Source organism: Heterocephalus glaber, unplaced genomic scaffold (assembly GCF_053883595.1).
Source record: "Heterocephalus glaber isolate CG9 unplaced genomic scaffold, H.glaber_assembly_v1.0 deba00001606, whole genome shotgun sequence".
Classification (NCBI taxonomy): Eukaryota; Metazoa; Chordata; class Mammalia; order Rodentia; family Bathyergidae; genus Heterocephalus; species Heterocephalus glaber.
The window spans coordinates 28,371,807-28,386,652 of NW_028258377.1; the positions used below are offsets into that span (position 1 = coordinate 28,371,807).

Sequence of the window (14,846 nt, forward strand, 5' to 3'; positions counted from 1 at the left end):
ATGATCTTCTTGATGATCTTCTGCATTCTATTTGCCAGTATCTTATTAAGGATTTTTGCCTCTATGTTCATTAGTGAGATTGGCCTATAGTTCTCTTTTTCAGCTTGGTCTTTCTCTGCTTTGGGGATCAAGGTGATGTTTGCATCCAGGAATGATTTTTGGAGTATTGCTTCCCTTTCAATTTTATTGAAGAGTTTAAACAGTAATGGCAATAATTCCTCTCTAAATGTCTTGTAGAATTCAACAGTGAAGACATCAGGGCCCGGGCTTTTCTTGGTTGGTAAGTTTTTAATTATGCTTTCAATTTCATTGATCGATTTTGGGTTGTTTAGAATTTTTAGGTCTTCTTCATTTAACTTTGGTAATTCATACGTGTGTAGGAATCTGTCCATTTCTTCTGTATTTCCCATCTTATTGTCATATAGGTTCTCAAAGGAGGTATTGATGATCCTCTGGATTTCTGCTGGGTGTGTTGTAATTTCACCCTTTTCATTCCTAACTGCATGAATTTGGGCCATTTCTTTCCTTTTCCTGATAAGGTTGGCTGAAGGTTCATCAATTTGGTTTATTCTTTCGAAGAACCAACTCTTGGCTTCATTGATTTTTTGTATCGTTCTCTTAGTCACCATCATATTGATTTCTGCTCTGATCTTTGTAATTTCCTCCCTTGTATGAGCTTTGGGTTTGTCCTGCTCTTTTTCTAGAAGCTTGAGGTTCAGCATCAGGTTGTTTAATTGAGCTCGCTCTGTTTTCCTAATATGAGTATTTACTGCTATGAATTTCCCTTGTAAAACTGCTTTCATTGTGTCCCAGAGATTTCGATATGTTGTGCTGTGATTGTAACTTAACTGTAGGAACTGATTTCTTAATTTCCCCTGTGACCCATTGGTTATCCAGAAGTGTGTTGTTCAATTTCCATGTGTTTATGAAATTCTTGTGGTTTCTTTTGCTATTGATCTCCAATTTCATCGCACTATGTTCTGATTATATGCAGGGGATAACATCAATTCCTTTGCACTTAAAAATGTTCTATGAGCGAGTACATGGTCTGTTTTGGAGAACGACATGAGTGCAGTGGAAAAAGAATGTTTATTCTGATTTTGTGGGGTGGAACACTCTGTAAACATCTGTTAAGTTCATTTGTTCAAGAGTTTGATTGAGTTCTAGTATTTCATTGCTTATTTTTTGTCTAATTGATCTACTTGTGACAGTGCAATATTGAGGACCCCCACTACCATTGTTTTAGTGCTTATTTGATTTTTCATGTCAGTTAGTATTGATTTTATATAGTTGGGCACACTAGTGTTTGTTGCATAGATATTTATGATTGTCATCTCTTCCCCTTGGATTGTTCCTTTTACTAGGATGTAGTGTCCTTCTTTGTCTCTCTTAATTAGTGTGGGTTTGAAATCCACTTGATCTGCAAAGAGGATAGCTACTCCTGGTTTTTTTTCAGGTTCCTGTCACATGGAGTATTGTTTTCCACCCTTTAACTTTCAGTCTATGAGTTTCTTTTTGAATTGTGTTTCTTGTATGCAGCATATTGTTGGATCTTGCTTCTTCACCCATTCTTCTAGTCTATTTCTTTTGATTGGTGAATTGAGCCCCATAACATTGATGGTTATAACTGATACGCATTGACTTATCCTTGTCATGACTTTTTCTTTTTGTTGGATTCTCCCCTTTTGCATTTAATTTCTTGTCATGCCTGATGGAGTCATTCTGCTGGGCTTCCTGGGGTTGTGATCCTCATTGTCTGTTCCTAGGATATTGTCTAAAATTTTTTGGAGTGCTGGTTTGATATTCATGAAGTTCCTAAGGTGCTTTTCATCATGAAAATATTTTATTTCTCCATCAATTTTGAAAGAGAGTTTTGCAGGGTACATCAATCTGGGTTGGAAGCTGTTTTCCTTTAGGGCTTGGAATATGTCACTCTAAGCTCTTCTTGCCTTGAGGGATTGCTTTGAGAAGCCTGCTGTGATTCTGATAGGCTTTCCTTTTTATGTGATTTGTTTCCATTCTCTAACTACTTGTAAAATTTTGTTCTTCTGTTGGATTTCTAGAATCTTAACTATTATATGCTTATGTGTAGATTTTTTTTTTTGATCAAGGCTAGTTGGAGTCCTATATGCCTCACTTATCTGTATGTCAAGTTCTTTTCCCTTGCTTGGGAAGTTTTCTGCCATCACTTCTGTGAACCGTTTCTTATGTCATCTTCACTCTCTCCTGTTTCTTCATTGACTCTGATCAGTCTTATGTTATTCTACTTTGCATTGTCTAGTAGCTGCTGGATTGATTTCTCATGGTCCCTTACAATTTTACAGCAATTTTTCTTTTCCTGGTCACTAATTGCAATCTTATCTTCCATGTCTGAAATTCTGTCCTCACATTGGGTCATTCTGCTGTGTAAACTTTCAATGGAGTTTTTCATCTCCTGGAAATCTGTTTGCATCTGTTTCATGGATTCCATTTGTTTCCTATGTTGGGATTCCATCATGTTCCTCAGCTTCTCTATCTTTTTAACTGTGTCCTCTCTAGATTTATTAATCATGTCTTGCTCTATGGACACAATATCTGCTGATATCTGAGAAATTATTTCTGATGTCATTTTTTCCAGATTCTCTTTCATTTCCAGTTCAGGGAGTCCAGGTAGTTGAGTATCAGATTGTTCCATATTGTTTCCCTTTGGGGTTGCTTTAGGTGATCTGGAAGTCTGGTTTTGAAACTTGTTTATGTGTCTTCTCATTTCAATGGGTGAGCAGGCGTTGCTGCTGGCACCCACATGGCTCACCTCCTCGGTGCTTGGGGCAGTGGTATGGTGTCCCAGAAGGTTCACCTCCTTTGTACTGGGGGCAGCTCTGCTCCTCTGCACTCAGGGTGGTGGTATGGCAACCTGGAAGGTGCACCTCCTCTGCCTTTTTCTTCTTGTTTTTATGTAAGTGAGGACACTGTTTTAGTTTTTTGTTTTGTTTTGTTCTTGTTTCTATTTCTTCTTTCTTTCTTCCCACACATCTTCACCAGTTGCCAAAGCTTGTGTAATCTTCTTTTGTCCTCCAGCCTTTCTTCTAATCACTTTCATTTCTATTTATCTACTTCCCCCAAACCCTTTTAAATTTTCTCCCCTGAGGATAAAATCCCTATATTGAGGGGATATTTACTGTAAACAATTTTCTAGTTTTAGATTGGGTTGTATAACTACAAATCCTGTTCATGTGATTAAAGGTGGCAAATTAATATTTTCCAGTTTATCATTTTCTAGGATGTGTTTGATGCTATTTATTCCTGATTGTAGTAGTCAAACCAACATAATTGTTCTAATCAGTTGTTCTTCCTTGTACGACGAGACTGAGATTCCCTGACAGTCATAAACAATACTATAGATTAGTGCCAAAGTACCAGTGGCTAGGCCAAATAGGCAGCAATTTCTCATCCCCAATATATTGAATTGATAGGATCTTGGAACAGACTCAAATCCCAAAACCCAGCTACATCTGGAAGACATCTCTAAGAAGTAGTCATTTCCTAAGGGTTCTTGATATTAGCAATAAAATGCCTTCCATAAACAATTTATAGGCATCAACACAGGAATTAAACTTTAAAAATAGAAAATGAGAAGACACAGAAGCAAGATGCAACCCCAGACTTCCAATTCACCAAAGGCAAACCCAAGGGACAATGAGGTGGGAAAATTCAAAAGCCACTCACCTGGACTCTCTGAAGTGGTAACAGTGGAAGTAACAAAACAGATCAATGAGGCTCTAGCAAAAATGAAATCAGAAATAATTTCTCAGATAACCTCAGAGATGATAAGCATAAGGAAGGTCATGATTAGTGAATCTAGGAACATACAGATAAAAAGAGAAGAGCTTAGATGAATGATGGAAACCATGAATGTCCAACTTAGAAAGAAATGAAATCCATGAAACAAATTCAATCAAATATCCAGGAGAGTAAACATTGTATTGAAAGTATACACAGCAGAATAAACCACTGTAAGGACAGAATATCAGATCTAGAAGACAGCTTTGCTGTTAGTGACCATGAAAAGAAAGATTTCTTAAAAATAGAAAAAAACCACAAAACATCAATCTAACAACTGCTAGATGATGCAAAGAAAAATAATATAAGATTGATTTGAGTCAAAAAAAAAACTAGGAGATAGTCCAAATGATATAAAAAACCTGTTCACAGAAGTAGTGGCAGAAAATTTCCCAAGCAAGGCAAAAAAATTTGACATACATGTAAGTGAGACATATAGGAAAAAAATCTACCCCAAGGCATAAAATAGTCAGGATTCCAGCAATTCAACAGGAGAACAAAATATCAAAAGCTGTTAGAGAAAAACAACAAATAATTTACAAAGGAAAGTCCATCAGAATCAGAGCAGACTTTGCCATACAAACCTTTAAGTCAAGGAGAGCTTGCAGTGATGTATTTCAAGCCCTAAAAGAAAACAACCTCCAACCCAGATTGATATACTTCACAAAAATATCTTTCCAAATTGATGGAGAAATAAAAGATACTTCCAGGACAATTTCCCTACAGAAAATTGAAATAGAAGGTCTTTATCTCAATCTGATAAAAGCCATCTATGGCAAACCAACAGACAACATCATACTAAATGGTCAAAAATTGAAAGCTTTTATGCCTGGGAAACTCCTCTGGGGGGACATTATGGAGCTGGAAGCACCCTGGAAGAGTCTGAGAGCCAGAAGAAGGAATGGCAAAAGAGCTTTATGGATACTGGAATTTCAGATTAGGGATTATGGACCTGTACTTCCCTTATAGGGTTGCTGTGAAAATATAAACAGGATAAGCTGAAAGCACATTACATAATGATGGAGTGATAGAAGGAAGTCAAGGCACCATCATGACTCAGATGAGAAAACAGAAACAAGAGAAAATGGTGTTACAGATGATGTGGATGCTCGCAAGACCAAAAAATCTAAAGTAAAAGGGAAGGTAAATGAAGACACTGAAGAAGGATTCAATATACTTTTAGATGAATTTTCCACATCTCATAAATCAAGAAGAAAAGATCTACCAAATGGAGATATTGATGAATGTGGGGGAAAAAATCAAAACAATATCACTCTTAGAAAGTTCTACTCATAAATCAAGTGATAATAAACTAGAGGAGACTCTAACACGTAAACAAAAAGAGGGAGTCTTCTCCAATTTCTCTATTTATGAAGAGACTATAAAAGCTTCTCAAAGGTCAAAGGGTAACATATCTCTTTCCTATTCAAGTTAAGACCTGTGGTCCTGTATATGAAGGAAAAGATTTAATTGCTCAAGCACAGGCAGAAAGAGGGAAGACATTCTCTTTTGCCATACCCTTGACTGAAAGGTTCCAAAGAAATCAAGAAACAATTTTAAAAAGCCTCTCACCAAAGGTACTTGTTTTGGCTCCAACAAGGGAACTGGCAAACCAAGTAGCCAAAGATTTCAAAGATATAACTAGGAAACGCAGCGTGGCATGTTTTTATGCTAGAACATCATATCAAAGCCAGATAAATCATATTCAAAATGGTATTGACATCTTGGTTGGGAGCTGTAGTCGTATCAAAGACCATCTGCAGAGTGGCCGCCTGGATCTTTCTAAACTGCGCCATATTGTACTTGAAGAAGTGGATCAGATGTTAAATTTAGGTTTTGCTGAACAAGTTAAAGATATTATCCATGAATCCTACAAAACTAATTCTGAAGATAATCCTCAGACTTTACTTTTTTCTTCAACTTGCCTGCAGTGGGTATACAAAGCTGCAAAAAAAATACACAAAATCCAGATATGAACAGGTTGACCTTGTTGGAAAATGACTCAAAAGGCTACAACTTCTGTGGAACATTTGGCCATCTGGTGCCACTGGTCTCAGAGGCCAGCAGTTATCAGAGATATCCTGCAAGTCTACAGTAGGTCTGAAGGGAGGGTCATCATCTTCTTGAGACCAAGAAGAATGTAACTGAAATGGCCATGAATCTACACATAAAACAGAATGCCCAGTGTTTTCATGGGGACATTGCACAGTTACGAAGAGAAATAACACTAAAAGGCTTCAGAGAAGATAGTTTTAAAGTTTTGGTGGCCCTCAATGTGGCTCCTCATAGTTTGGACATTCCTGAGTTTGACCTGGTGATTCAGAGTTCTCCACAGGATGTTGAGTCCTATATTCATCACTCCAGATGCACAGGGAGAGCTGGCTGAACAGGGATTTGCATGTTTTTATCAACTGAGAGAAAGATGCCAACTAAGATATGTAGAACAAAAAGTAGGAATAACTTTTAAATGTGTAGGTGTTCCTTCTACAATGGATTTAGTTAAACCTAAAAGCATGCCATCAGGTCTCTGGCTTCTGTTTCTTATGCTGCTGTTGATTTTTTCTGACCAACAGCTCAGAAACTACTAGAAGAGAAAGGGAAAGTGGATGCTTTGGCTGCAGCATTAACCTACATTTCTGGTGCATCAAGCTTTGAAACACATTCTTTGGTCACCTGTGATAAGGGGTTTGTGACCATGACTCTGGGCATCCCAGAAGAAATACAGGATGTCACCTGTGCTTGGAAAAAAACTTAACAGAAAGCTGAGTAGTAATGTGGTGTCCCAAATTACCAGAATGTGCCTCCTAAAAGGAAATATGGGTGTTTGCTTTGATGTTCCCACAACTGATTCAGAAAAGTTACAGGCAGAGTGGCATGATTCAGACTGGATACTTTCAGTGCCAGCCAAATTACCTGAAATCAAAGAACATACGATGGAAACACATCTTCTAATTCCAGACAGAAGAGTGGCTGGTCAAGTGGCAGGTCTGGCCAGTCAGGCCACTCAGGTGGTCGATCTGGTGGCCGGTCAGGTAGACAGAGTTGACAGGGGAGTCACTCAGGAAGTCAACAAGATGGTAGAAGATGAAGTGGGAACAGAAATCGATCAAGAAGTGGAGGCCACAGAGTTTTGACTGAGCAATTGATAGTTAATCTACCAGTGTGAGTTTGCCTATTTCTGCCTAATCATGTACATTATCCACCAAAAATTAGGGACATCATAGTTGAGGTGTATGTCTGCTGTTGGCAAAGAAGTTGGTCATATTTTTTTAAACAAAGTATTTCACAAGAATGGTTATAAGCAAATCTACTTATCTGGCTATACCTTTGAATTTAAAAGGCCTCCTTTAAAACAAAACCGAAAGCTGTTGCTCTAAAATCAGGAACAAGACAAAGATGCCAGTATTGCCAGTCCTGTTCCATATAGTTCTGGAAACATTAGCCAGAGTGATTAGACAAGAGAAGGAAAGAAAAGGAATACAGATAGGAAAGAAGAAGTTAAATTTTTATTGTTTGCAGATGAGATAACACTCTGTGAAGAGGACCCCCAAAACCTCCACTAAGACATTCCTAGAACTAATGACAAAATTCAACTGCACAGCAGGATACAAAGTCAACACTCAAAGATCAATAGGGTGCCTGTACACAAAAACAAACTCACTGAGGAAGAAATTAGGGAAACAACATCTTTTGCAATAGCATCTAGAAAAATGAAATACTTGGGAATCAATCTAAAGAAGGAAGTGAAAGACCTATACATTGAAAACTACAGTACTCTGAAAAAGGAAATCAAAAAAGATATCAGAAAAAGGAAAGATATTCCCTGTTCTTGGATAGGCAGAATGAATATAGTAAATATTGCCACATTTCCAAAACTGCTATACAGGTTTAATGCAATCCCAATCAAAAATACCAATAGCATAACAGGACTAGAAAAACAATCCTAAAATTCATATGGATTAGAGAGACCTAGAATAGCAAAAGCAATCCTGGGCAACCAAGGCAAGACAGGAGCATCACAATCTCCAACATGAAATTATACTACAAAGCTATAGTGATTAAAAAAAAAACCAGCATGGTACTGGCCAAAAAAAAAAAAAAAACCAACCTGAGGTTCAGTGGAACAGAAGATGCAGAAACAACTCCAAGTGTACTCAGCTACCTTATCTTTGAGCGAGGGTCCAAACACCTTTGCTGGAAGAAAGATAGCCTCTTTAATAAATGGTACTGGGAAAACTGGCTTTCCATATGCCAAAGATTAAACTTAGACCCATATTTCACTATGCACTAAACTAATATCTAAATGGATCAAAGATCTAAGTATAAAAACAGAAATACTTAATCTGCTGAAAGATAGAATAAGTAAAACTCTAAAAGACTTAGGAATAGGCATGGACTTTATGAACAAAACCCTGATCACACAAGAAATATCACAAAGGATCAACAACTGTGATCTCATCTTATTAAAAAGCTTTTGCACAGCAAAACAAATCAACAGAATGAAGAAACCCACAGAAAAGAAACCCACAGAAAGAGAAAAAAAACTTTACCAGGTACTCCTTGACAAAAAACTATCTATAATATATAAAGAACTCAAAAAAATCAGACTCCCCAAATTGAAAGACCCAATCAAAAATGGACATCGGAAATGAATAGACACTACTGAGATGAGGTACAAACAGCAAATACATATATGAGAAAATGTTCAACATCACTGGTCACTCCAGAAATGCAAATTAAAACAACACTGAGATTCTATCTCACTATAGGAAGAATCCCTCCCAACAAGAAATCAACCAGTAGTCCACCACTCCTAGGGCAGAGGAGGTGAGCCATGCAGTTGCCAGCAGCACCTCCTGCCCTCCCATGGAAATGAGAAGACACATAAACAAGCCTCAAAAACAGACTTCCAGATCACCTACAGCAACACCAAAGGGAAACAAGAGGGAACAATCTGATACTCAAGTGATACTCACCTGGACTTCCTGAACTTACAACAAAAGAGGATCTGGAAAAAATGAAATCGGAAATAATTTCTCAGATAACAGCAAAGATTGTGACCATAGTGCAAGACATAATTAATAAATCTAGAGAGGACACAGATTGAAAAATAGAGCTGAGGAACATGATGGAATCCCAACATAGGAAACAAATGGAATCCATAAAACAGATGCAAACAGATTTCCAGGAGATTAAAAACTTGATTGAAAGTCTACGCAGTAGAATGAATCAATGTGAGGACAGAATTTCAGATATAGAAAATAAGATTGCAATTAGTGACTAGGAAAAGAAAAACTGCTTTAAAATTGTAAGAGACCACAAGAAAGCAATCCAGCAGCTGATAGACGATGCAAAGAAATATAACATAAGACTGATTGGAGTCAATGAAGAAACAGGAGAGAGTGCAAATGACATAAAAAAAAAAAAACAAAACTGTTCACAGAAGTGATGGAAGAAAACTTCCCAAGCAGGGGGAAAGAACTTGACACACAGATAAGTGAGGCATATAGGACTCCAACTAGCCTGGATCAAAAAAAATCTACACATAGGCATATAATAGGATTCCAGAAATCCAACAGAAGAACAAAGTTCTCCAAGCAGTGAGAGAAAAGAAACAAATCACATACAAAGGAAAGCCCATCAGAATCACAGCACACTTCTCAATGCAAACCCTCAAGGCAAGAAGAGCTTGGAGTGATGTATTTCAAGCCCTAAAGGAAAACAGCCTCCAACCCAGACTGATGTATCCTGCAAAACTGTCTTTCCAAATTGATGGAGAAATAAGAATCTTTCATGATAAAGAGAACCTCAGGAACTTCATGAATACCAAACCAACACTCCAAAAAATTTTAGACAACATAAACAAATTTTAGACAATGAGGATCACAACCCCAGGAAGCCCAGCAGAATGAATCTGTCGGGCGTGACAAATTAAACGCAAAGGGGGAGAATCCAACAAAAAGAAAAAGTCATGACAAGGCTTTTAAAACTTTTAACTTCATCTCCTCAATGAGTGTATAATTCAATCTTGTTATTGCACTGATTAGTATTTTTCTGATTCTAGTGTTGCACACCTTTCCTTGTGCTGTACTGACTATTTATCATCTTCTTGTGTCTACTTTTTCATTGGGTTGTCTATTAATGAGCTGTAAGAGTTCTTTATATATTCTGGTCATAGATTATATGCATTGTAAATATGGTCTGTTTAAGAACTACTTTTCATTTTAATGATGTCATTTAAAGTTCTAAATGTTGATGGAATCTCATTTAACAATGTTTTTCTTTTATACATCATGTTTTTTGTATCCTAGGAAGTTCTTGCCTACCCTAAATTCATAAACATTTTCCCTTATCATTTCTTCTTAAAGTTTCATAGTTTTAGTCTTTCATATTTAGGTTCATAGATCCTTTCAAGTTATTTTCATGTATGGAAATAAAGAGTTGAGGTTATTTTTTATATACAGATACCAGGTGTTCTAGTGCCATTTGCTGAAAACACTATCTTTTCCTCGGCTCTTGAATTGAGTTTATATTCTATAAAATGTTAATGTTAAATAATCTTTCAAAACTCAGTGAACCATATATGTGTGGTTCTATGTCTAGATTCTCTGTCTTATTCAAATGATCTATATGTCTTTCCTTACACCAACACTGCCTTGATTACTGTAGCTTTAGAAGAAGTCTTAAAATTAGGTACTATACATCTTCCAACACTGTTTTTTTTTCTTTTTTACTTTTCTAGGTCCTTTGTACTCCTACATAACTTTTAAATTTCAATATCCAATTCTTCATTTATAGCAAGTATATATAGACCTGAATTTTTATATATACCTTGTGTTTTCTAATCCTGCTAAATTCAAGTACAAGTTCTAGGGGCTTCTAGAGATTTCTTAGTATCTTCTCTGTAGGTGATCATTTCATTTCCATATAAAGATTTTGCTTCTACCTTGCCAATCCTATCCTAATTGTGTCATTTTATTGCCAGACTATTTTGGTGGGGCCTAGGTTTCAAAGTTTAATGGACAGATGAAGGGTAGGTATATCTGCCCTTGTTCCCCACCTTAGGGAGAAAGCATTGTATCTTTTCCATTCATATAAGGGGTTCTCGCTGGAAGTATGGAGTACATGTCTTTAATCTGTTGAGATGGTTCTGTTCTACTTCTAGTCTCCTGATAGATTTTACCATAAAAAGCTGTAGAATTTAGTCCAATACTTTTTCTCCAACTAGTGACAGGATCATATGGCTTTTTCCTTTCCTCTGTTAAAATGATGACTTTTGGGAGTGGATCTTCCAATGCTGAACCAACACTGCCATCCCGATAACAAAACCACTTTCTACTTACTGCCAGATCTAACTTCTAATAGTTTGTTTTGTTAAATTTCTATCTATGTTCATACTTTTTTCTTCTATTATCTTTATCCAGTTTTAGGATTAGCACAAGGTTGAGTTCCTAAAATGAGGGGAGAAGTGTCCCTTCCTTTTCCTGCTTTAATTGTTTGTTATAATTTATCAGTTAAAATGAATATGAGCCTGCTGTTGTCATACAGGTAGGTTTTCAAGCTAGGAATATACTTTAATAGGTGCTATTCAAATTTTATATTTCCTCCAGAGTTAGCTTCATTAATTTGTCTTCCAAAGTACTTCTTAGAAGTTGTCAAATTTATTTCAAGAAAGATTTTTGTAATATGCTTTCTATATCCTTTTAAATTCTGTAAAATCTGTGGTAATGTCTCCTAGATCTTGATATTGTAATTTTAAAAATGTATAATTATATTGTGTAACAGGAAGAAAAGGTCTAAAGGAGCAGGGGACGTGGGAGGGGTAGGGGAAAGGAAAAAAGGGAAAAGAAAAAACATGAGAAAAGGAAAAAAATGGAAACAAAGACTTTGCAAATAGGGAAGGGTGGAGGGGGTGAAGGGAGGACAGGGGAATGGGGAAAAAAATAAGAACCAAGATACTCATGTAATGGTACAAGATCCCAATGATGAATGCAACTGTATTTTATACCTAAAATGTACCAATAAAAGAATTTTTTTAAAAAGTGTCAATTGCTATTTTATTCCTATATATAGATAAGTAAACTGAGGCTTAAAAAACATTAAGGCCCTTATCCAAAAGCACATTAATAAGAGGCAAAAACAGTATTTCAAACCCAGGCCAGTCTCCCAATGCACCACAATGAGCAACCAGGGCAGCCACATCTTTGGGAAGCACCAGCCCTGTCTCACAAATTCCCTGGATCTCAGTCTATACCCCAGCTGCTTAAGTTTTCCAGTGTGTTTCCCTCCCCACATCTCCATGGGCACACTCCAAATACTGACATGGAGACTAGGAAAAGAGCGAGCACCCTGGAAGTCATGTTGGCATTGGCCCAGCTCTAATGAGAGCTCCAACAACCTGAGCCTTGCCTAGCAGACAAACCAGACTGGAGGCACATTCATCTCTGCCCCAGCTTGCTCCCCTCATGGGCTTACTCCCCTCATGGCCTTGCTCCCGTGAGCATGCTCAAGGAGCCCCTGCCTGAACCCATCGTGCAGGCAGAAGGTGCCCATCCCTGACTCTCTTCTTCTTTATAATTAGAAGTTCCCATTAAAACCTCTAGAGCAATGAGGCACACACCAGGCAGCATACTTCAGGACAATTAGCACGTTCCTCAGGTGGCTAAAATGGCCCAGGGCTGACATAATTGCACCAAAACAGAAAGTCTACCAGGAGGCTCCAGTTTTAAGTGGAAAGAAACAATTAGTCACACAATCTATTGGACAGTTAGATCTGTAGGAAATTATTTATTATACATAATTTAAAAGTTTTCCGGGGGTTGAGATACATGGAAATCATCTCTCACTTACGGCTCAGTACATCTATAAGCAAATCTCTACCCCTGCCTCCTCTATGCTACTGATACACTGGGGGGTGAGTGTGTGTGTGTGTATACTCATGCACATGCATGTGCAGACACCAACTATGTGAGGCAGACTTATTGTAATTATGTGTCTGGTTCACTAGAGATGTGAGCGCTCCATTGCTGGAATATGGGAAATAATTAGCGGGACACAGAGGTTCTGGAAACCTCATCTACTTCCTTGCTTCTTTCTGAATCCCCAAGCCACTAATTAAAACCTGCCCATAAGACAGCTCCTGACCAAGTGATCCTGATGAGTCTGAAGAATAAATAAAAAGAGCAAATTAGAAGGCCAGAAAGACCACTCCGAACACCAGGAGAGCTGCAGAAAGCTACCCCAAGGCTCCCTGGACTCTGTTGGAAGCCATACTCTTGGCTTTCTCACCCACAAGCATTCGCTCAGCCCACTCAGCTTTCAGGGCTGAACCACTGCTCCTTCCAGGGCCAGCAGCACCACTGTAATTAATATGCAACAGGCATTTCCACTGCGCACTTGAAGCCTGCGCTTCCAGCCTTTTCAAATCCAATTCAAACCAAAGTAATCTTTGCCCCTGTGTTTGGGTTCAGGTGGCAGCAATTGTTAGGATTGCAGATAATGGTTTATTAGTATTTATTGAACAGCAAAGGAGCCCCACATGATAGCAGTTGTCACTGGATCTGTGATTTCTAAACTAAAATTAACAAGCTAGCAGGACACAGCTACTGGGCCAGCAAGGAGGCCCACTTAGAAAGAACTGTAATGTATGATTTCCCATACAAGACTACATGCAGAAGGAGTGGAGGATTTTGAGGCTTTAAAGAAAGCAGCCATCTGGTTAATAGGACACAGGCACTGTTTGATCGCTCATTTTAAGGACTTGGTCACCTTTCCTTATTTGTGGATCTAGAGGGAGTAGTAAAGTGTAAGACAGCTGTGGTTCAGATCTTGAACTACTCCAGTGTCTGACCTTGAGCAAATTACTTCATTTCCTCAGGATTCAGCTCATCTCCAAACTGAGAGTTGATGAAATCAGTGGTATTCAAACCATATTCCTCAAAACTACTGGGAAGATTCAACCAGAGAGGAAAGGGTCAAATCCCCTCCCTTACATGACACAGAGCAGCTCTTATCCGACAGCTTCATTTTCCAGCTCTCCCCTAAGATTTTATGTGGAGAAGATTCTTCATTTTAATCTGTAAGACACAAGTTTGAAGCCACACTCTGACTTCTAAAATTAATCCTCCACATCTCCAGAATCAATGTAGTGAGAACTGAGATGGTACAAGGAATCTACCACGTCAGTATAGAAGCAGCTGTAGGAATCTATCTTGATTGGCCAAAGATATAGGAGAGACATAAGAAAGAAATACATAAGTGAGGAATCCCAGCAAAGGAGAGAAAATATTCAGAAATGGTCCTGATGACCATGGATAAATAAGCAGAGTGCATGGAGGACCTGAAATGATAATTTGGGGGGATGTGCAGGTTTTACCTAATAATTGATACAGCTCAGCAGTAATCTATGGCAGATTTTTCAGGCCAGATGAAAGATCCCTTGATTCATCCAAATCAGTAAGACTTTATGGGGAAGCCATCCAAGATGGATGAATACAGATATCCTGAGCATGACTCTGCCACACAGAAGAACCAGGGCAACAAAGGAAACACTGTGCTTTGAGAGTGATTATTCAAAGACTGAAATGTTAGACCTGAAACTATGAAATCGCTACAAGAAAACATAAAAGAAACACTTCAGAACTTTGCTGTAGGCAATGATTTTTAGATGAGACCCCCTAAGGCACAGGCAACAAAAGCAAAATGTAAAAGATTCTGCACAGCAAGGGAAATAACAGAGTTAAGAGATAACATTCAGAATGGGGGGGGGGGGGATCTTTGAAAACCATTCATCCAACAGGGGATTGATATTCAAGATAAACAAGAAAATCAAAAACCTGAACATACACCAAAAAAATAATCCAATTTTTAAATGGAGTAAAGAAGTAAACAGACACTTCTCAAAAGAAGACATACAAAGCTGGGATCTAGCTCAGTGGCACCACACCTGCCTTGCAAGTGCAAGGTCCTGAATTTGATCCCTGGTACTGGAAATAAATAAATAAAATTTTAAAAAGAAGACATACAGA

General features: G+C 37.9%; 1 protein-coding gene and 1 pseudogene across 6 annotated transcripts in view; one reads left to right on the forward strand and one right to left on the reverse strand.

Annotated features, from left to right (window-relative positions):
• Positions 1 to 14,846, reverse strand: part of LOC147822978 (uncharacterized) — a 231,923-nt gene that overhangs the window by 113,002 nt on the left and 104,075 nt on the right. The window lies entirely within an intron of this gene.
• On the forward strand, positions 4,136 to 9,909 carry LOC101696671 (ATP-dependent RNA helicase DDX50 pseudogene; annotated as a pseudogene).